Genomic DNA, 21,596 nt, shown 5'->3' with positions numbered 1-21,596 from the left:
ATGGTATGGCATGGCACAGATGGTATGGCATGGCACAGGTGGTATGGCATGGCACAGATGGTACAGGCATGGCACAGATGGTATGGCATGGCACAGATGGTACAGGCATGGCACAGATGGTATGGCATGGCACAGATGGTATGGCACAGATGGTATGGCATGGCACAGATGGTATAATAATGGCACAGGTGATGGAATAGGCGTGAGGAGGAGGAGGACTCACTTACCGACTTACTCACTTACTCACTTACTCACTGACTGACTGGTTCCAGATTACCTCCTCACGCTGCGCCTGCGGCCTGGTCTGGATCCGGTCTCTCTGCAGTGCCGACTCCCGCCGAGTCCTGGTCTCCGTCCGCTCTGGTCCTCCTGGTGACTCGCGACATCTTCTTCTCTCCGCTGCTGCGCACACTGTGCTCGGGCGGGAAGGAAGGAGGAAGGCGGAAGATGATGTCCTACTGTGATTGGTCCAGGATGGAGTCTGGACCAATCACAGTCCGGACATCATAAAAGTGGGAGTGTCCCGCTGAAGAGCGCCAATCGGCGCCCCTGCTGGTTTTTGACTCCACCCCCCCATGCCCAGGACACAGTACGGCGCCCTCCAATGGGCGAAAATTTTACATTTTTTTTTTTTAAATCTCATCTAATCTTCACGAGCCACAGTATACCATAAGAGGCAAAGAGCCGCATTCAGTTTGGCCGGGAGCCGCATGCGGCTCGAGAGCCGCGTGTTCGCCACCCCTGGTATAGATCAACGGAGGTACAGAAAAGAAAAAGGAGAAATAGAAAAGGAAGAAAAGAAAATCTGAGGGAGAAGAGAGGAAATAGGGGAGGTAGAGAAAGGAGTAGGATACGGGGGCAAGGGAAGAGTGGTGTCCAGGTCCGCCTCAAGGAAACCAAAATAGCCGTGGAAAGGTGTTCCCGTGGGAGCCTTCAATGAGAGCCTCCCATACTACTGGGGTCCCGCCAGATATCTCATCCAAGGGTCCCAGGTCTTCTCAAATAGGGGTAGCTTGTCCTGGAGGATAGCCACCATTCGCTCATTTACCATAATCCAGGTTAACTTACAATAATATAATTTAATTTCTTTAAACATCCTTTTCCTTGAGCGAGCATATTGAATTGCATCATATTCAATTAAGACTTTTAATTGTATATGATGGCAATAATATTTTGGACCTACTCACCTCATATTTCCTATCGCAATATGTCAATGGGTTAGTAGGATTACTCCAATCTTATAAGATATTTGGACTTGTGTTTGCTGCCACTGATTATTTCACGTATTTGTATAATGACTATGGACATCCTAGTCATTATACAAATAAGTGAAATATTCCTATAATTAAATGAGTGGCAGCAAACACAAGTCCAAATATCTTAGGCTGTCAGTTAGGGGTCCGATCTGTCCGCCGCAATGTCGCAGAAATTAAAAATCGCAGAGGTGATCAAATACCACCAAAAGAAAGCTCTATTTGTGGGTAAAAAAAAGGACATAAATTTAATTTGGGTACAGTGTCGCACGACCGTGCAATTGTCCGTTAAAGTAACGCAGTGCCGAATCGCAAAATATAGCCTGGTCTAGAAGGGGATAAAATCTTCCGGTCTTAAAGTGGTTAAAAATACACTCATTGAGAATTTTTTTGTCAAAGACATGTAGCTAAATACATTTTGGCCTAAATATATGACAAAAATTGAATATATAACGAGGGGGTGGGGGTTTTTGGTCTTTGAGGTGGTATAAAGTAAGTTTTTTGCCTCCGTCCCTATATCTGAAAAAGCAAGGGGGTTTTTTGGTGTCTCACGCCAAGGTAGTGGGACTTTATGGGCAAGTAATATTCAATCCAGAAAGAATAAATAAAAATAATAAATATAAGATAAAAATTCAAATTTATTACCAATCTTGTAAAGACAAGGATAAATGGTATAAATAGTATTGTATCTCAAGGTGTGAGCATTAGTGTTGGGTATAGGCCCAATGTGATAAAACTATGGATGAAACTCTGTAAAAATTGTTCCTGATTTCATTCGGGACGCACAGAGACAAAAATCCATATTAACTGTCACAATTACCACATGTGTCACGGATTCACCTAGAATCCCCCCTTCTATCTTTATCACATTGGGTCTATAACCAACACTAATGCTCACACCTTGAGATACAATACTATTTATACCATTTATCCTTGTCTTTACAAGATTGTTAATAAATTTGAATTTTTATCTTATATTTATTATTTTTATTTATTCTTTCTGGATTGAATATTACTTGCCCATAAAGTCCCACTACCTTGGCGTGAGACACCAAAAAACCCCATTGCTTTTTTAAAATTGAATATATTGGATATTTTTTAACTGTCAAATTAGAAAATGTCAATTTGTTCGCAAAATTTTCGCTATTTTTTTATTAATATCGCAAAAAGTGAAAAGCGCAGAAGTGATCAAATACCACCAAAAGAAAGCTCTGTGTGTGGGAAAAAAAGGACTGGTAAAACTGGTATCTTTGTGTTGAGAGTATCTTTGAGTTACCTTACAGAATATGACTGAACCTGTAGTGCCTAGCGGGTCGGATGTTTTTCAGGGTCCAGGGAGTGCAGAGGATGTTCCACTATCCAGCAGCCCCCAAGGGGGTTGTGCTACATGTACTAGCCTCAATCCAAAGCACCAAATGGGGTTCCTCTCTGATCTCTCTGCATCTGTCTGCATTACTCACTTCTGACAGTTCTGACAGTCTAACTCAGGGGCGCTCAACCTTTTAAAGAGCAAGGGCCACTTAAGTGATTTGGTAACCGGTCGTGGGCCACAATTAACTATGGGGTTTTACTGCCCCCCAAAACCAAAAAAATATATAATGGAGCCCTAACTGTCCTGAGCCCCCTGTTTTACCCGTACCGCAGGTGCAGCGCAGTGCACCTGTAGCTTTCCTGTGGGTTAGCTGTGCTTTGCCATAGACTACTATTACATCTTGTAGGTATGGTGCACTTTCTGAAAGCACACCAAAACTCCTACATGCAGTGTATGTGATATTTGATACACTGACCTTTTCCTCTTCCAGGTTTTGCTGACATCGCTTTCCAAGCTGCTAGAAAGGTCCTAGGTGAAGTGCACTTCATATCACTCCACCTGGAACAGGAGCTGGCGCTACAGAGGAAACAAGAAAACAACAAGAGAAGGGCGCACCGACCTTGTGCATTACCACTTACAAGTTTATAAGTTTAAAGTTTAAAATCAAAGAAGGGTGGCGTACAATATACTCACAAACGTAGCATATGAACAAGCATATAGGAAATGGGCACCGCTCGCTTCCGGGACACTTCTCTATTGCTGGATGTAAGATCCTGGTACTCTCAGTGCCTTTCTATCACCTCACTTCTGGGTTGCGTTCCACCACTCAGGTAGGTGGAACGCATATAGGTGTGTATTCCTTTAACAGGGCTGACATCATCATCAGGCACCGCACTCTAGTGCTCTGGGATGGCGGGTCAGCAACCTGTTGATCACAATCTGGGCTTGCTGACCCGCCATCCCAGAGCATGAGGTTACCCGCCACATCAGAGGGCTCCGCAGGTCACAGGTGAGCACCCCTGGACTAACTGAACACCACTGGATGCAGGTGATTGACAGCCTCTGCCTTACATGTTTCCCTATTATTCTCTGTAGAGGAGGTGTGTCCTTTCCCTTCACTCAGGTCTCAGGTTACACTGGTCTTTCTTCTCTAGTCTTTGCAGAGTGTGACATCAGACCCCTGCCTGCTAGAGCTGAGAAAAATCCTTTGATCTATAGGTTTAGAAGGCTGTAGAGGGGAGAGGGCTGCAGATAAACAGGTACAACTTATGTAGGAGGGTTTGTTTTATCTCTGTTTATCAGCTGAGGCCAGTCACTTCAATGGGTATATGTAAGGGTTTACAGCAACTTAATACACCAATAAAAGGCATATATGAAGGCTGTTTTACTTGCCACAGGATTCAACCATTAATGCGATTTACACAGTCCTGCCACACAATATAGCCTGCCTGCTGACCTCAATTTTATACATTGCAGGTAAGCAACTCAGCTCGCTCACCTCCCTGTCCCCAGCCTGTGACAATAAACACACTGATGAGGTCATCACTATGTTGTCTCTTCCTGACAAAATGTTTCCTTCCAGCACATGTGAATGGAGGACATCTAATTGGCTCAAAGTACCACTTCTCCCACTTACCTGAAACAAAACCTGTAAGTGCTACTTAAAGCGGTAGTGGACTAGTGGAAAAAAAAATCCCCTGCAGGGCAATAGCATAATGTGCTAGTATGTGTAGCATTACTCCCAAGGGAGCTGCTGAAGACGGGTTCCCCTGGGATTCCATTAGCAACAGTAGAACATTCAAACATGTTTCCAAGTGATTTTACCTCAGACAAGGACCAGTCCAGTTTCTTTGGGTTTTGTGTTTTTATTTGTAACTTGCATAGGAGAAGGGATGAGTGGGATACTCCAATAACTGAACTATGCACAAAAAGGCAGGGACTGTACAAAAAAGTGCTGACTGACGCTGGTTAACGCTCACTGACGCTGGTTAACGCTGACTGACGCTGGTTAATGCTGGCTGATGCTGGTTAATGCTGATTGAGCTAGTCACGGCTAGGCCGCTTACTGTATTTCACATTTGACTGTGAAAGAGTCCTATTAGCTTCCTAAGGCACTCCTTTCCTGAGGTAGCTGACTTCAATAATAGACTGCACCGTTGAGTAACTTCAGGGACCATCCTGGAACCCCCTTTAATCCCTAATCTTCAGGGCTTTACAACTTGGCACCCCCTTTACCATATCACTCTAGATTAGCTGACTTCTGGATCCCCTTGACCCCACTGGAGTGGTCCCCTCTCTTAGGCAGACCCCCGGGCAGATGCTTCAGTACTCACGATACTGTTTCCAAAAGTATTCTGCCCAGCAGCTCCACTTGGTCAGCACACTGGATCCTCTGCAGCACAGCTGAACCCCTGGTCCCTAGGCTGACTGCCTGGACCACCTTCCTCAGCTGCAGGAGGAGAGACAGCCGTCACCCTCCTCCTGGGACCTGGCTTCCCACCCAAAGACCCCCTGTCACATGCTCCCTTCAGATTTATTTCCAATCCCAGGATGCATTGCAGCAATGCCCACCCATTGAGACAGTCATAAACCCTGGTGTGCTATTGGCTAGGTTTCCTCCACTGTCCAACAAGGTCCCTTATTGGATACAGTGGGGAGACTCCCCAGACTCAACAGAACACACCTGGAAACATGTGACAGACTAACTGACAGATCAGACCCTCCTGATAAGCAGAACAGAGTCACATATGCGTTTAAACTAGCACCTACCTAGGAGGGTGCTACATATGCATCGCATACTAGCACATTATAAAATACTTACCCTAAAACAAAGCCCTCCAGTGGTGCGCTGTCACAACTGACAGGGTTTCTATCTTCCCACAGCCTTCCTTCTGTATTCGCTGGCTCTGGTGAGCCACGATGACGTAACTCCTGCGCATGCACACGGGAGTCACGGTTTAAGACACAGAGCCCATCAATGGCTGCATCCAGTGTGCGCAGTCCTGCGACGCTGTACCCAAATAAAATGTACTTTTTTCCCACAAATCTTTTGGTGGTTTTTGATCACCACTGCATTTTTATTGTTTGCGCTATCAACAATAAAAAGCCGACAGTTTTGAAAAAAAAGCTATATTTTTTTACTTTCTGCTATAAAACATATCCAATAAAAAAATGTAAATAACATCAAATAAAATATACACTGTCACTGTATTAATGACACTGGCTGGGAAGGGGTTAACATCAGGGGTGATCAAAGGGTTAACTGTGTGCCTAGCCAGTGCTTGTGTACTGTGTGGGAGGTGCTTTTACTAGGGGAAACAGATTCATTACATATAAGAGAGATGTATACCTGTTTGCAGGAACACAGGATCAATGCCTTCCCTACTGACAGTAGGGACAAAACGGCGATCCGTCTTATCTCAGTTCTGGCTCTCTGCCTAATGGTTGGCGGGTACCTAGAGGCATCAAAGCCGGAGCAGGTCACTGGTGGCACACATGCTTGCCACAAACCTGGAAGTGCAGGATCACATACTAGGTACGTGATCCTGCACAGGAGAGCAGCCCTGCCGCCATACAGTTAGGTCTATATATATTTAGACACAGGCACGATTTTAGATTTTTTCAGGTATTTCACCCAAAACATATTCAAGCTATAGTTATACACTGCCTGGCCAAAAAAAAGTTGCCACCTGGAATTATCTAAGCAACTAAACAAAGCATGCAGTATTTATGCTATTGGATAGTTACTGCATTTACCCAAAGAATGAGGTCACCTGACTACCTGAATATATTAAATGACCAGGTTATTCCATCAATGGATTTTTCTTCCCTGATGGCACGGGCATATTCCAAAATGACAATGCCAGGATTCATCGGGCTCAAATTGTGAAAGAGTGGTTCAGGGAGCATGAGACATCATCTTCACGCATGGATTGGCCACCATAGAGTCCAGAACTTAACCCCATTGAGAATCTTTGGGATGTGCTGGAGAAGGCTTTGCGCAGTGGTCCGACTCTCCCATCATCAATACAAGATCTTGGTGAAAAATTGATGCAACACTGGAATAAATAAATAAATAAATAAATCTTGTGACATTGCAGAAGCTTATGAAAACAATGCCACAACGAATGCGTGCCATAATCAAAGCTTAAAGGCGGTCCAACGTGTGTGATCATTTTTTGGGTGGCGATTTTTTTTTTTGGCCAGGCAGTGTATAATGGATATGAGCTGAAAGTGCACACTCTCAGGTTTAATTTTAGGGTATGTACATCCAAATCAGAGGAAAGGTTTAGGAATTACAGCTCTTAAGAATAGCCATCCCCCCTTTTTTCAAGAGACCAAAAGTAATTGGACAATTGAATCAAAAGTTGTTTCATGGCCAGGTGTAGGCTACTCCTTTTTTATTTCTTCATCAGCTAAGCAGGTAAAAGTTCTGGATTTGATTCTAAGTGTGGTATTTGCATTTGGAATCTATTACTGTGAACCTACATCATGTGTTCAAAGGAGCTGTCCATGCAAGTGAAACAGGCCATTGTAAGGCTTTAAAAACTAAACAAATCCATCAGAGAGATCGCAGCAACATTAGGAGTGGCCAAATCAACAGTTTGGTAGATTCTGAGGAAAGAAGAACGCATTGGTGAGCTCAGCAACATAAAAAGGCCTGGACGTCCACGGAAGAGAACAGTGGTGGATGATCGCAGGATCCTCTCTATGGTAAAGAAAAACCCATTCACATCATCCAGACAAGTGCAGGACACTCTCCAGGAGGTGCGCGTATTATTGTCAAAGTCTACAATCAAGAGAAGACTTCACGAGAGCAAATACAGAGGGTTCACCACAAGGTGCAAACCATTCATAAGCCTGAAGAATAGAAAAGCCAGATTAGACTTTGCCAAAAAACATCTAAAAAAGTCAGACCAGTTCTGGAAAAACATTCTTTGGATAGATGAAACTAAGATTAATCTGTACCAGAAAGACAGAAAGAAAAAAGTGTGGAGTAGGCTTGGAAAAGCTCATGATTCAAAGCATACAACGTCATCTGTAAACATGGTGGAGGCAGCGTGATGGCATGGGCATGCATGGCTTCCAGTGGCACTGGGTCATTGGTGTTTATTGATGATGTAACAGAAGACAGAAGCAGCCAGATAAATTCTGCAATGTTTAGAGATATACTGTCAGCCCAGATTCAGCCAAATGCAGCAAAGTTGATTCAACGGCGCTTCACAGTACAGATGGACAAAGATACAAAACACCGGACTAGAGCGCACATCACTAGGGGCGCTGGAGGTGGACTGGTGCCTTCTCGGCTGTGCAAGTTAGGGGCAGCCTAAAAAGAAAAGGGGACTTCCTGTCACTCAATAAAGCACAGTGCACCAGTTTAGATGGCTGCTAGAGGGAGGATTCTGCTACCCTCCTTTCTCCAGTTGTGGGACTGGATCTGCTCTGGCTACTCGTTGTGTGGGTGGGATGGGGATGCGGCCAGCTTTGCGGAACCCCCTGCCGCCTGCTCACCTGTCCGGAAGGTTTTACCCCTTTAATGACCAGGCCATTTTTTGCGATACGGCATTGAATTATTTTGACTGACAATTGCCCAAATAAAATTTATGTCCTTTTTTCCCCACAAATAAAAGCTTTCTTTGATCACCTCTGCAGTTTTTACTTTTTTGCGCTATAGAAATAAAAAAGAGCAACAATTCTGAAAAAAAAAAAAAATATATATATATATATATATATATATATATATATATATATATACAGTATATATGTTTTACTTTCTGCTATAAAACATTCCCAATAAACAAAATGTAAAAATCTAAAATTTATATACTTTGGTAAAAAAAATCCCATTGGTGTATATTGATTGGTTTATGCAAAAGTTATCGCATCTACAAACTAGGAGAAAGATTTATGTCATTTTCATTTATTTATTATTTTTTTACTAATAATGGGGACGATCTGTGATTTTTAGCGGGACAGCAACACTGCGACAGACAGATCGGACATCTAACTGATACTTTTGAGGGGACCAGTGACATTACTACAGTAATCAATGCTAAAAATATGCACTGTTACTGTAATAATGACACTGGCAGGGAAGGGGTTAACACAAGGGGCAATCAAAGGGTTAAATGTGTGCCTAGGGGGTGCTTTCTAACTGTGTGGGGATTTACTTACTGGATGACCACAGAGGCCTGTGTTCCTAAATAGAAGAAATAGAGGATCCCTGTGTTCATCTCTGACAGAACCGTGTTTACTTCGCCAGAACGCGGTTCTGTTTCCATGGGGAGCGATCGCGAGTGCCCGGTGGACATGGTGTCCGCTGGAGCTGCTGATTGGCTTCCCCTCTAGCCAATCGGTGCATGCGTGTGCCTCCGGTGGTGCGCGCGAACCCCCACTAACTGCTACACGAAATGACGTACAGGTACGTTGTTTTCGCGCAACAGAGCCGACCAGCCGTAGTATAACTACTGCGGCTGGTTGGCAAGTGGTTAATGCATCCACTGACATCAATGCTGGGGGTCTTTAATGTGTCCACTGACATCAATGCCGAGGGTCTTTATGCATCCACCAACATCAAAGCTGAGGGTTTTAATGCGACCACTGACATCAATGCTGAGGGTTTTAATGCGTCCACTGATATCAAAGCTGAGGGTTTTAATGCGTCCAGTGACATCAAAGCTGAGGGTTTTAATGCGTCCAGTGACATCAAAGCTGAGGGTTTTAATGCGTCCACTGACATCAAAGCTGAGGGTTTTAATGTGTCCACTGACATCAAAGCTGAGGGTTTTAATGTGTCCACTGACACCAATGCTGAGGGTTTTAATGCGTCCACTGACATCAGTGCTGGGGGGTTTTAATGCGTCCACTGACATCAGTTCTGAGGGGTTTTAATGCGTCCACTGATATCAGTTCTGAGGGGTTTAATGCGTTCACTGACATCAATGCTGAGTGTTATTAATATATTCATTGACATCAATGCAGGGGGTTTTATGCGTTCACTGACATTATTGCTGAGGGTCTTAATGCGTCCACTGACACCAATGCTGAGGGTTTTAATGCGACCACTGACATCAAAGCTGAGGGTTTTAATGCATCCACTGACATCAGTTCTGGGGGGTTTTAATGCGTCCACTGACATCAGTTCTGAGGGGTTTAATGCGTCCACTGACATCAATGCTGAGTGTTATTAATATATTCATTGACATCAATGCAGGGGGTTTTATGCGTTCACTGCCATCAGTTCTGTGGGGTTTTAATGCATCTACTGACATCAATGCAGGGGTTTATTAATGTGTCCACTGAAATGAATGCTGGGGGTTATTAATGTGTCCACTGATATCAATGCTGGGGGTTTATTAATGTGTCCACTGACATCAATGCTGGGGGTTATTAATGTGTCCACTGACATCAATGCTGGGGGTTATCAATTCTGTCAACTGACAACCAATGCTGGGGGATTATTAATGCGTCCACTGACATCGATGCTGGGGGTTATTAATGTGTCCACTGACATCAATGCTGGGGGTTATTAATGTGTCCACTGACATCAATGCTGGGGGTTATTAATGTGTCCACTGACATCAATGCTGGGGGTTATTAATGTGTCCACTGACGTCGATGCTGGGGGTTATTAATGTGTCCACTGACAACCAATGCTGGGGGTTATTAATGTGTCCACTGACATTAATGTTGGGGGTTATTAATGTGTCCACTGACGTCGATGCTGGGGGTTATTAATGTGTCCACTGACAACCAATGCTGGGGGTTTATTAATGTGTCCACTGACATCAATGCTGGGGGTTATTAATGTGTCCACTGACATCAATGCTGGGGGTTATTAATGCGTCCACTGACATCAATGCTGGGGGTTATCAATTCTGTCAACTGACAACCAATGCTGGGGGATTATTAATGCGTCCACTGACATCAATGCTGGGGCTTTAATGCATTCACTAACATCAATGCTGGGGGTTTAATGCGTTCACTAACATCAATGCTGGGGGTTTAATGCGTTCACTAACATCAATGCTGGGGGTTATTAAAATGAGGTTTTGCCTAAGGTGTCAAAAATACCTTGCACCAGCAGTTAGAGCCTGGCAAAGCATCAGAAAGGAGGAAACTTTGGTAATGTCCATGGGTTCCAGACTTCAGGCAGTCATAGCCAGTAAAGGATTCTCAACAAAATATTAAAAATGAACATTTTATTTATGATTATATTAATTTGTCCAATTATATTTGAGCCCCTGAAAATGGGGGGACTGTGTATAAAAATGGTTGCAGTTCCTAAAATTTGTACTTGGTATTTATGTTCAACTCCTTGAAATAAAGCTGAAAGTCTGCACATCAAATTCATGTGGATTGTTTCATTTTAATTTTATTCTAGTGGCATACAGAGCCAAAATATGAAAATTGTGCCTGTGTCCAAATATTTATGGACCTAACTGTATATGTAAATTATACGGTTGGCAAACGGTTACTATAGGCTTATCTGTAGGTACACGTTCAAAAACGGATTTTACTACCGCTTTAACTGCAGCAAAGAAGAATCATGTCTGCTCCAGGACTGTATGATGTGCAAGAGCTGTTTAAATCCCAGGACAGGATTGACAGAAATACAAATCCTTTGGCAGGTATACATCTCTTTTCTATGTATTTAATCTGTATTTCAAATGTTTTCTCAATCTTCAGCTTTAACATTATTTTATAGGCTGGCTCCGAGCAGTCACTCTCAGCCCGTTAAATAGGACAAGGCCACAGTCAAAGGCCATCACTCATAAGCTAAATGACTGATAAAACTAATTCATGACTGCACCATTATTAAATGCAGCGTTTGTTGGAGAGGAAATTTTATCTTGGGACGGCTTAAACAGGCATCCGGGAGCGTGATCTTAATCACTTTTGTCTTGCTCTCTCCAAGACTTTCCTGGTAATATATTGAGTTCTTTTGTTTTTAATCTGCTTTGTTGGTGAGCACTATTACCCCGAGGCCTGCGGTCTTTAATGCATGGATATACTCCTCAGGATAAAAGAGACCCATCAACTTCATTTACCATCTCTATACATTAGAAGACAGTAATGTATACTCGTAAAGGGAGACAATGCATTATATGTCACGTACCGAGCTGTTGGAAAAAAAAAAGGTCATGGGTTGGGAATTGTTTAGTTGTTTTTAAGGATGTTCTTAATTATGTTCTGTAGTTAAAAAAAATAACTAAAATGTATTTTATTTCTATTAAACAATTATAAAAATATCGCACTAGCAGATCCATATTTACCACTTTCAGCCAGCAGGTGGAACGCTCTCTGTAAGCTCTATTGTCCATGAAGGTTCTTTGTTAAAGCTGTTAAATATACTGTAGATAACAGAATGGACCAAAATTGGAAAACACCCCCTTCGTCTTTCTTAGCAGAAATTGGATGTTTCAATCTACAGAGGCTGCCAAAAAGCAGACAGGTAATTTGCTTTGAACAAAGTCATAGATGGATAAAATGTATATTTGTTAAAGTGATACTAAACACACACTGTTTAATTTACATTATTCCTTCTCTTTCTGTATATGAATGATGGCACTGTAATTATGTAATATAAATATTAAAAAAAAAAAACACATCTATGTACATTTCTTCCTAATTGATATACAGCAGTCACACGATCCAGATCTTCCCCAGCCTGTCTGCAATGGCAGGAAGAGCTTCTAGTCCTCTGCTGCAGGTCACATGTTCAAAATAAAAAAAATAGCAGCCTTTCAAATTCATAGTAAAAATAAATAATTATTTTCTATAAACTGTTTTAAATTGTCATACAAATATATATTTGAAATCAAACTCTTATTATTTTTTAGCAATAACACAGTGTGGGTGGATTTATGCCAGTCACAGGCTGTGTCACATTCCTCCAGTCTGTATTTAGTATAACATGGAGGTGAAGCCTCCGTTAATCTACATGTAATATCTGTCCCCGTTGTGTTTAGCTGTAGGCATGGAAGAGGAGGGAGGGGGTGGACTGTCATTTACCACTGTGTATACATACACGTGTGACTCTATAGTCACATTTGCTGCTAAGTTGTGATAGGGAGGAAATGCTCAGCATAAAAACATATTGAAAACTGAGTGAGCATGTGTACTAGCTGCCAACACTGCTCTGCAAATTCTCCTATTATAGTGGGCACATGGATAGGAGGGGAAGATATAGAACAATGGATTAATCAGGTTTTTTGTAGAATACAGAACATAAATCCCATAGTGACTGAACAGCATGTAATACAGCATACACTGACAGCTTTTATTGCTGTGGGTTTAATGACACAAAAATAGCGATTGTATGCAAATAACTAAAAATTAGAACTTATATCCCAAAAGCACACACAGTCGCCAGGAGTCAACTTTGATATTATTACTTATGTAGGACTGCCCCTAGGGGGCTGCTGAGAAATGCACTTTCTGGATTCCCCTGGATTACCCGTAGCAACAGTCTATGGAACTTATCACTTTAACCACTTTACCACTGGAGGATTTTGCTGTCTTCCGTCCAGGCCACTTTTTGCGATTCGGCGCTGTGCGACTTCAACTGACAATTGCGCGGTCGTGCGACGCCGTACCCAAACGAAATTTACGTCCTTTTTTTCCCACAAACAGAGCTTTCTTTTGGTGGTATTTGATCACCTGTGCGATTTTTACTTTTTGCGCTATAAACAAAAAAAGAGCGTTTATTTTGAAAAAATAACAATATTTTTAACATTTTTTTATATGAAATTCCCCCCAAAAAAGATGTAAAAACCAATTTTTAAAAAAATTTTTGGCCAATTTGTTTTCTGCTACGTATGTTTGGTAAAAAAAATCGCAATAAGCGTATTTTGATTGGTTTGCGCAAAAGTTATTGCGTTTACTAACAAAGGGAAAGATTTCTGTCATTTTTGGTGTTTTTTTTTTAACGCGTAATGGCGGCGATCTGCGATTTTTTTTGTGGGACTGCGACATTGCGGCGGACAGATCGGACCCTTGACTGACATTTTTGACACTTTTGGGGGTACCAGTGACATTACTGCAGTAATCAGTGCTATATATATGCACTGTTACTGTAAAAATGACACTGGCAGGGAAGGGGTTAATTTTATTGGAGAGGGAGGGGTTAATGTATGCCTGGTGCTTACTGACGTGTAGGGGGGGAGGTGACTGAGTGAGTCATGGACAGATCGGATGTCCAGCTATGCTGAACAGTCCGATCTGTTACTCCCTGTCACTATGGAGATCCGTCCGCTTGTGTTTACACAGGCGGGCGGATCTCCACACTAGATCCCCGGCGATCAGGGCAGAGCAGCGGCGATCGCCGCTGCTCCTCCCCTGGCCCGACTCCCGCTGTGAATGAAAACAGCGGGAGCGAGCTTCCGGCGGCGCGCAAGCGCGGCCCAGAAGGGGGAGTGTCTGACGACGTTAATACTACGTCGTCAGACGATAACGAGCCACTCTGCCGCAGTAGTATTACTGTGAGCGGACGTAAAGTGGTTAAATCCTTGGCTCAGACAATGAACAGTCCAGGGGATTTGGTTTTTGTGTTTTATTTTAGAACTGGGATGGGAGAAGGGATGAGTGGGATACTCCAACTATGAACTATGCAGAACTTGAGGACAACTAGCCTGTAGTGTGTGCGGCAAGACCACTGCTTCACCTAGCCACTGAAGTGAAGATAAGAATATGATCCTGTGATCATTTCTCTTCTGGGTCCTACCATGGCACCCCCTTTCTCACTTACTGTGTGTGCTAGCTCCTGTCCACTGACCCTCACCGGAGCGGTCCCCTTCCTGGGCAGACCCCTGGCAAGCTTCCCGGTACTCACTGACACTGTTTTTCCCAAGGTTGCTCTGCCTTCAGCTCCGCTTGTCAGCATCCACTGGACCTCCTGACTCAGCACCACACTTCTGGTCCACTAGGCCGACCACCTGTGACCACCTTCCATACAAACAGGTGGAGAGACAGCTGTCCTCCTCCTCCTGGGACCTGGCTTCCCACCCAAAGACACCCTGTCACATGTGCCCATGGCTTTTATAACATATCCCAGAATGCACCACTGTTGTGCCAACCCACTGGGATAGTCATAAAAGCCTGTGTGTTACTGGCTGGGTTTCCTCCACTGTCCAACAGGCTCCCCTATTGGATAGAGTGGGGACACTCCTTCAGACCAGATAAATCACACATGACACATGCAAGAGGCAAAACTAACAATCAGACTCCCCTGATACACAGATGGAGCTGCTAAGCTTTTATCCACCTAGAACCTACCTAGGAGGGGGCTACACTTACAAGTTCCCAGGACAGCTACACACCTTCCAGCTTCCTCCAGACACAGTCCAGTGAGGGAGACACTCCTTCTCCATGGTAAAATCCCACAACCTGCTCCTCAGGAAGATTGCTCCAGGCCCTCAGCCCTGACACAGCCAAAGCCTTTAAGAACAACTACACAATCCATGGGCTACCTTAGAGGAACAGACACCCCTTAAGGCTTGAAACTCTCCTGGGGATAGAGAACAATCTGTACAGGGCCTCAGACTTTTTATCACCTCCCCAGCCACCTTCTGGACACTCCTCTCCAGGGATTGGCCAGACCATAATAAATATTCAGGCAGGTCATTTGAATATCCATCCCTACGATCTGAAAGCTTCTTTCAGAGACAGGGGGAAGCAATCAAACTCTCAGCCTGTGGAACTCTGAGTCTGAACAGAACAGAACAAACAATCACTGCTCCCCTGACTTCACAAGGAGCCAAAAACTAAACTTGCCTGGCATCCTATGCTAGGAGGGTACTACATAAGTAAGAATGAGATTTGGATTTGCCGCTATCATAGCTTCACAATGAATCCACAAAGTGTGCAAAACCTTGTATGAAAACTTCACAGGTTTGCTAGCAGAAATAAGGAAGGACTGCTAATGCAGTGCATGGTCAGCTGAGTCACACAATCCAATAAACTGAAGGAATAGGTAACCCAGCTCCTTCTGTAAAATGGTGGACTCACATCAGCCATATTGTCAGTTTGTGTTTGAGCTGTTATGGAGAGCTGACAATCCTGTGTAGGAAGGGGTGCTGTTTTTCGTTTTTTTTTTTTTTTTTCTGTCATTGGTCCCCCATGGCAGTCAGTCTTTCCATGCCTTTTGTTTGACAATAGATTGGCTTTTAGCCTTATTCATGGCCAGAATAGAATAACAAGATTTGTCAAGAGGGAAGAAAGCGCAGCGCCTTCTAAGTGCAGCAAGACATTTATTGAAGTAAGTACAGCAGTAACACACTCACAATTTCTCGGTGAATGAGAGGCAGTTAATCAAGATATGTAGATCATCAGGGGCATCACTGGAGCGAGTCCTGGTGGTGGAGGCAGTGGGTCCCAATGAGAGCGGCAGGGGGGTTCCTCCGTATGCGCAGGGGCGGCCTCGGTGGTGTCCGCAGGCTCCCCGTCAGCTGGTGGAACATTGGCACTCGTGGGTCCTGGGATCCTGACGTCACTCCTGGCGGTGATGCGGGCCGTAGCATCCTGCATCACCGCCAGGAGTGACGCCAGGATCCCAGGACCCACGAGTGCCAGCTTTATTAACAAAAAGAGCTTTACAAATGAAGAAAAAGGCAACAGGTATTTAACATTTCCAATGACAGAGTGGCTCTGTGCCATCTAATTGCTGCGATGGCCAATCAGAGAGATCACAAATGACCTCCCCTTCCTCTCACAATGGAGGAAGGGGCAAAAGGAGGATTGCCTGATATCAGGACCAGGGAAGAGAAAGGCAGCAGAGGGAAAGCTGTGATTCAATATGTGTGTGTGTGTGTTTGTGTTGGGGGTATAAAATGCCTCTAACCACCAGTGTTGTGTGCTTGTTTTTTTTTTTTTTCTGGGGGGGGGGGGATTAAAATGCCAGCAAACACCAATAATGGGGCAGGGCGTGTCATTGACCACTGATGATTGCGGGGCTGCTTTGGAGGAGTGGAATAAAATACCACTGTCTACCAATCTTGTAAAATTGTTATGCAGGGAGGGGTTAAAGTGCCTTTGGCCAACAATGATGGAGGAGTGGGGGGCTTTAAAATGCCACTCTCCACTGGTCTTGTAGAATTGTTATGGAGAAGTTTAAAGTGTCTCTGACCATCATTAATAGGGGAAGGGGGCTTTAAAATGCCACTCTCCACTATTGAATGTGGGATTGTATTTGGGGGTTAAATGCCATTGACCAGCATCTAATGTGGGATTGTTTTTTGGGGGGAAGGGGAGTTTAACCCTATTATTGCCACTGCTTTAAGGCTCATGGTGGTAGCAGTGGGGACTGTTGGTTGTACAACCACCAAATTACTTTCTGTCACCCCTAGAGTGTTAAGGCTAAGTGCATCTTAACCACCTTAATACCAGCATGTTTATTTCTTTTTTTCAAAAAGTGTCAAAAAAAGAGCTCCACTTTCATTTTGGGGGGTGTTTGCAATCTCCAGGCTTTTTTGTTTAACAGACTTTTATTGTTTTATGGGAATTTCCAAAACCAAATAAAAGCAACATAGCATCAAGCCTTATGACACAATGAACAGCGCATCATGGCAGCATATAGCACCTCTTGAGGTGGTAAATCTCAGAGAAAGTCCCAGAGGTTGACCAGCATTGCCAAGAAAATGTTGACAGTAAGGCAGTACATAAGTGCAAGATGATGTAAATTGACTGCCGGTGGTGGGTGTAATTCTCATGTTGAAGTCTGAAAACAGCCGGAGCGTAAACACATATTTCTTCTTGGAAAGCTGAAGGAATAAACGTAAACCGTTGTCGAAAGCAAAAGGTATGAATCTGGCATGTTCTTTTTATTGCCTTACATTTAATCTAGCTCCCTACAGATACCTAGGAATTGCAGCAAGGTGTTAATTTCAGTTTGTAGTTGCTTGAAGAAGTAAAATTAAAGTTGGCCATACGCTGGTACACCTTGTATGAACCGTACAAAAATATCTTATCAGTTAATTTATTAATGCTTGCAGACTTGACTAATGACGTTTGCAATTACATATGCACACAATGTGAATATACTCATTATAGATCTTTGGCTTCTGTTTGATCCCTACCTGCTTATCTGCTTTTGGACCCCAGCTTGCTCACCTCCTGGTGGGGTGATCCTGAGGACCTGGACCTGGTACTAACAAACAGCAAAAAACGGTCTGGTGAATACCGGTTAGTATTTAGATTCCGCACCTCAGGTGAGACCATGTCATCCACTAGGGTGACTGCCTGTGTACCTATCCTGCTGGTCGGTGGTGCTATAGCAACTGGTCTTCGAGCCTGACCCCTGATCGTGACATGCTTGTTCTCTTTTAGTTAGAGCCCTCCTGTAGTGAAGTAATGGGTGAGTGAGCGCCCACATATAAGCCAGGTTGGGAGGGGCCCTAGTGCATTTGGACCCCACCATGAGTCTGCTCTCGAAGGCCCTGGACATGGCTGGAGGTAAACCTGCACCTAGAAGAGCCAGCTGTAGACATCCTGACTCTTATGGTGGAGGAGGTTGCAAAAAGCCTTCTAAACCAAACCAATGTTCCCAAGAGCAAGTCTATCCCTCTGGAGGACCTGGGAGAAGTGTACACAAGTGCAGTGATCTTGTCTCTGAAAGACTACCTGCAAGGAGCAGTGAGCTGGGCAGTGGGCACAGACAGTCTAAGGCACACCAGGACTCTCTGAATGAGTACTAATACATACCTCCCAACTTTTTTTTAGATGGCAGCGAGGGACACCTATTAGCAAAAGTATGTAGGCATAGGACACACACCCCTGCCACGTCCCCTTAAAGGAGAATTATACAGGAAAATGATTAGTTAAACCCAAATATGTTTTGTTTGTTTTTTTACCCCTATTATTCCTTTATACCAGCTTTTGAAATTTACAAATGCAGCAATTTAGAAATTGGATGAAAGGTTTAGCAGTGGGAAAGACTTTTTAAAAAGATAAAAAGTGCATTTTATATACAACTACAGTAAAACCTTGGATTGAGAGTAACTTTGTCTGAGAGTGTTTTACAAGACAAGTACATTTTTTTTTTTTACAAATTCTGACTTGTTAAACAAGCGAAGTCTTGATATACAAGTAGCGTCATGTCACAACTGAGTATAAAAGAGAAGAGAGGCGCCTCGAAGAGTAGCAATATGGTTACATTTACTGAAGGTACAACATTTAGCAACTCATATAGTTAAGGATTAAAACAGGCACATCTAAGTTTGCAGGCATCCATGGTAAAACGGTCCACACAGACCATCCTCCGCACCGCCATCGACGCCATCCCTTCCACACTGCCCTCCATGAGCGCTTCAAGCCTAGCTTTCAGATCGCTCTACTGCAGGGCATGACTGCAGATTGACGGCGGTGGGAGCTGGCAGTGAGGGGGACGGTCTATGTGGACAACTTTACCCCGGATGCCTGCATACTTAGATGTACCTCTTTCAATCATCAACCTTGTGAGTTTTGCTAAATATTGAACCTTCATTAAATGTAACCATATTGCTACACTTAGAGGCGCCTCTCTTCTCTTTTATACACTGTAGTTCCTGCTGGATTTTGCTTCTAATCCCTTTGTGGAGGCGCTATTTGTGGATGGACATTTTATGGTTACACAACCTATCACATTGCTATAATCTTTTCTAGGGACTATAAACTGAAGGACTTATGAATAAATGGTTGTGGAATCATCTGAGTTTCCATTATTTCTTATGGGGAAATTTGCTTTTGATATAAGAGTGCTTTGGATTACAAGCATGTTCCTGGAACGAATTATGCTCGCAATCCAAGGTTTTACTGTGTATAGATCAGAACAAAATGAGGAATAAATGAGGAGAAAAAAGGGACAGATGCACTTTGTTCCAAATAAGGGACAGTCTCTCAAAATCAGGGACAGTTGGGAGCTATGCTGATGTCCCTGGGAAGAGAAAGGCTGAGTAAGGAAGATGGCTTATTAAAATGTACTGTGTGCTGCTTTCACAGGTGACTACTGCAGTTCGTCACTATATGTTATTGACAAAATGCTTACAAGTGACCACGGAAGTATGTCATTGTGATGTGACACTAAAGCCATCTGAAAGTAACATCAGTAAAGTGCAGCAACTCTAACTTTCTGTGTGGACATTCTTTCCTTAAGATATAAAGGTCAATGGGCAGGAAAGTTGTGAGGAGGCCTCTGGCATGGAGATGGGCACAAAATGGTGGAGGGTTAAAACCTACTCAGGTTCACTAGATATTTCAGTGGCTGTCCAGTATACCTTCATTATAAATTTTGTTATTCCCACATTTGTTTCAGGCGACTTTTAAAAAACAAAAATCTTTTAAAAGACATGCTTTGGGGAGTTACAGAACAGTACAACGTAGTTTCTAAAAGTGAGATTAAAAAATTAAAAGTGAAAAAACAATGTGGGTTTCAAACCAGGCTATTTTACAGGCATGCAGTCTGGATGGCCACAAAAGAGGTGAATAAAAATAAATGAACCCCCCCCCCCCCCTCACTGAACAATATCAGGCCACATGCCTTTCAACATTGGGAGGGTACCCTACAAGAGGGACATCAAAGCCTCTCCTGCCTTGCAAGGCACATTTTCCCCATATTGGGGAACAAGGGTCTTTTTCCTTTTTCCCACATCCAGTGACCATGAGGATGTGGGAGTTTGTGAAGGGGGGGGGGGATAGGAATCCGGAACCCCTCTTTAAATTCAGGGGTTTTGAATTTTGTGATAGGTATTCACTATGCCCTGTTGATAGGCACTGCCATGTCACAAAATTCCTTCTGCCTGAATCAGTCTGATGGCATCATCTCAGCGCAGGCAAAGTCCCTGGACTGGAGCTCAAGAACTGATTTTCAAAAAAGATGGAGCTTTTTGTGTCTTATTCCAGGGATCTTCCTTCATATATACTACCTTAATGATGGTGACAACATGGTGGTGTTTTTTGTATTTTCCTAAAATTCTTAGCCTAAAACGGTGAAAACGAATGCAGCCAACACATCAACGGACTGGTAAGATGCAATTTATTACATTTGTATTTCTGACTGGGTTTAGTTATCTTTAAAAGGATTATGCAGTAGTTCACTTTAAAGCAGCAGTTCCAGGAATCAGCCATAATGCGGAAGTTTCTCCCCCCCCCCCTCCTATTCTTCCGGCCCTCTATACTGAGACAATAAACTTCCTCGCATGCCATCCTTTCTCTTCACTAAGATCAATACAGACACTATGCAGATTGAATATTCATTTTCATTTCACAGGGAGCCCGTGTCAGGATCCCTCCATTGTTCATCTGTGGCTGGGAATTAAAATCAATTAACCGGCAGCATTAAGTGCCATTTCACCCTAATTCAAACTCTTCTATCTGCACTTGGCGCGTGCCAAGCTGGACTGCTAATAATGGGAGAGCAGGCACTTGAGCACAGATGAGCAGCATTGGACTAAAACATAATTTTAAAGACAAAGAGAACTCGTCTTGCTGTGTAATTTTAGGGGTCATGATCTTGAGTTTGGACAGGATTTTATTTCAAGAGTTCCCACCAGTCCGACTTTTTTTTTTTTTTTTGTATTGAGAAAAATATGGTGTTTCTTCCCTTTTTAAAAATACTGTTTCCCTGACTATTGTGCTAATTGTCTGACTTTAGCACTTTGAGTCACTGATCCAGAACAAGTATACAGATAACCTGGTGATAGACGGATCAAAATTCTTTTGATTCAGAGGGAACTGGTCGAATTCCGATCAATGTGTGGCCATATCTGTTTTTCAGACGTCGATCATTAGATCGACTTTTGTCGAATGGGCTTGTTGGAAATTTTTAACTGGCTGTAGCTGCTGATCAGTGCTTTCTGAAAGCGGAGAGTCGCGCTGTCAGAATATATCGTCTCAGCATTGATGATACCTCCATCTACCTTGCTTGTGTGGATGGGAGAAAACTGTTGAACTTACACTTTGAGGGCCGGTTCACACTTGTGCGATGCGGGAAGGCTGCGAATACGCAGCCTGTTCCCGCATCGCATCCGCACAAGAGGCAGTTCACACTGCCATATGCG

This window comes from Pelophylax lessonae (genome assembly GCF_965119305.1).
Source record: "Pelophylax lessonae genome assembly, chromosome: 4".
Taxonomy (NCBI): Eukaryota; Metazoa; Chordata; class Amphibia; order Anura; family Ranidae; genus Pelophylax; species Pelophylax lessonae.
The sequence above is the reverse complement of the archived record's forward strand: the minus strand, read 5'-3'. Positions refer to the sequence as shown.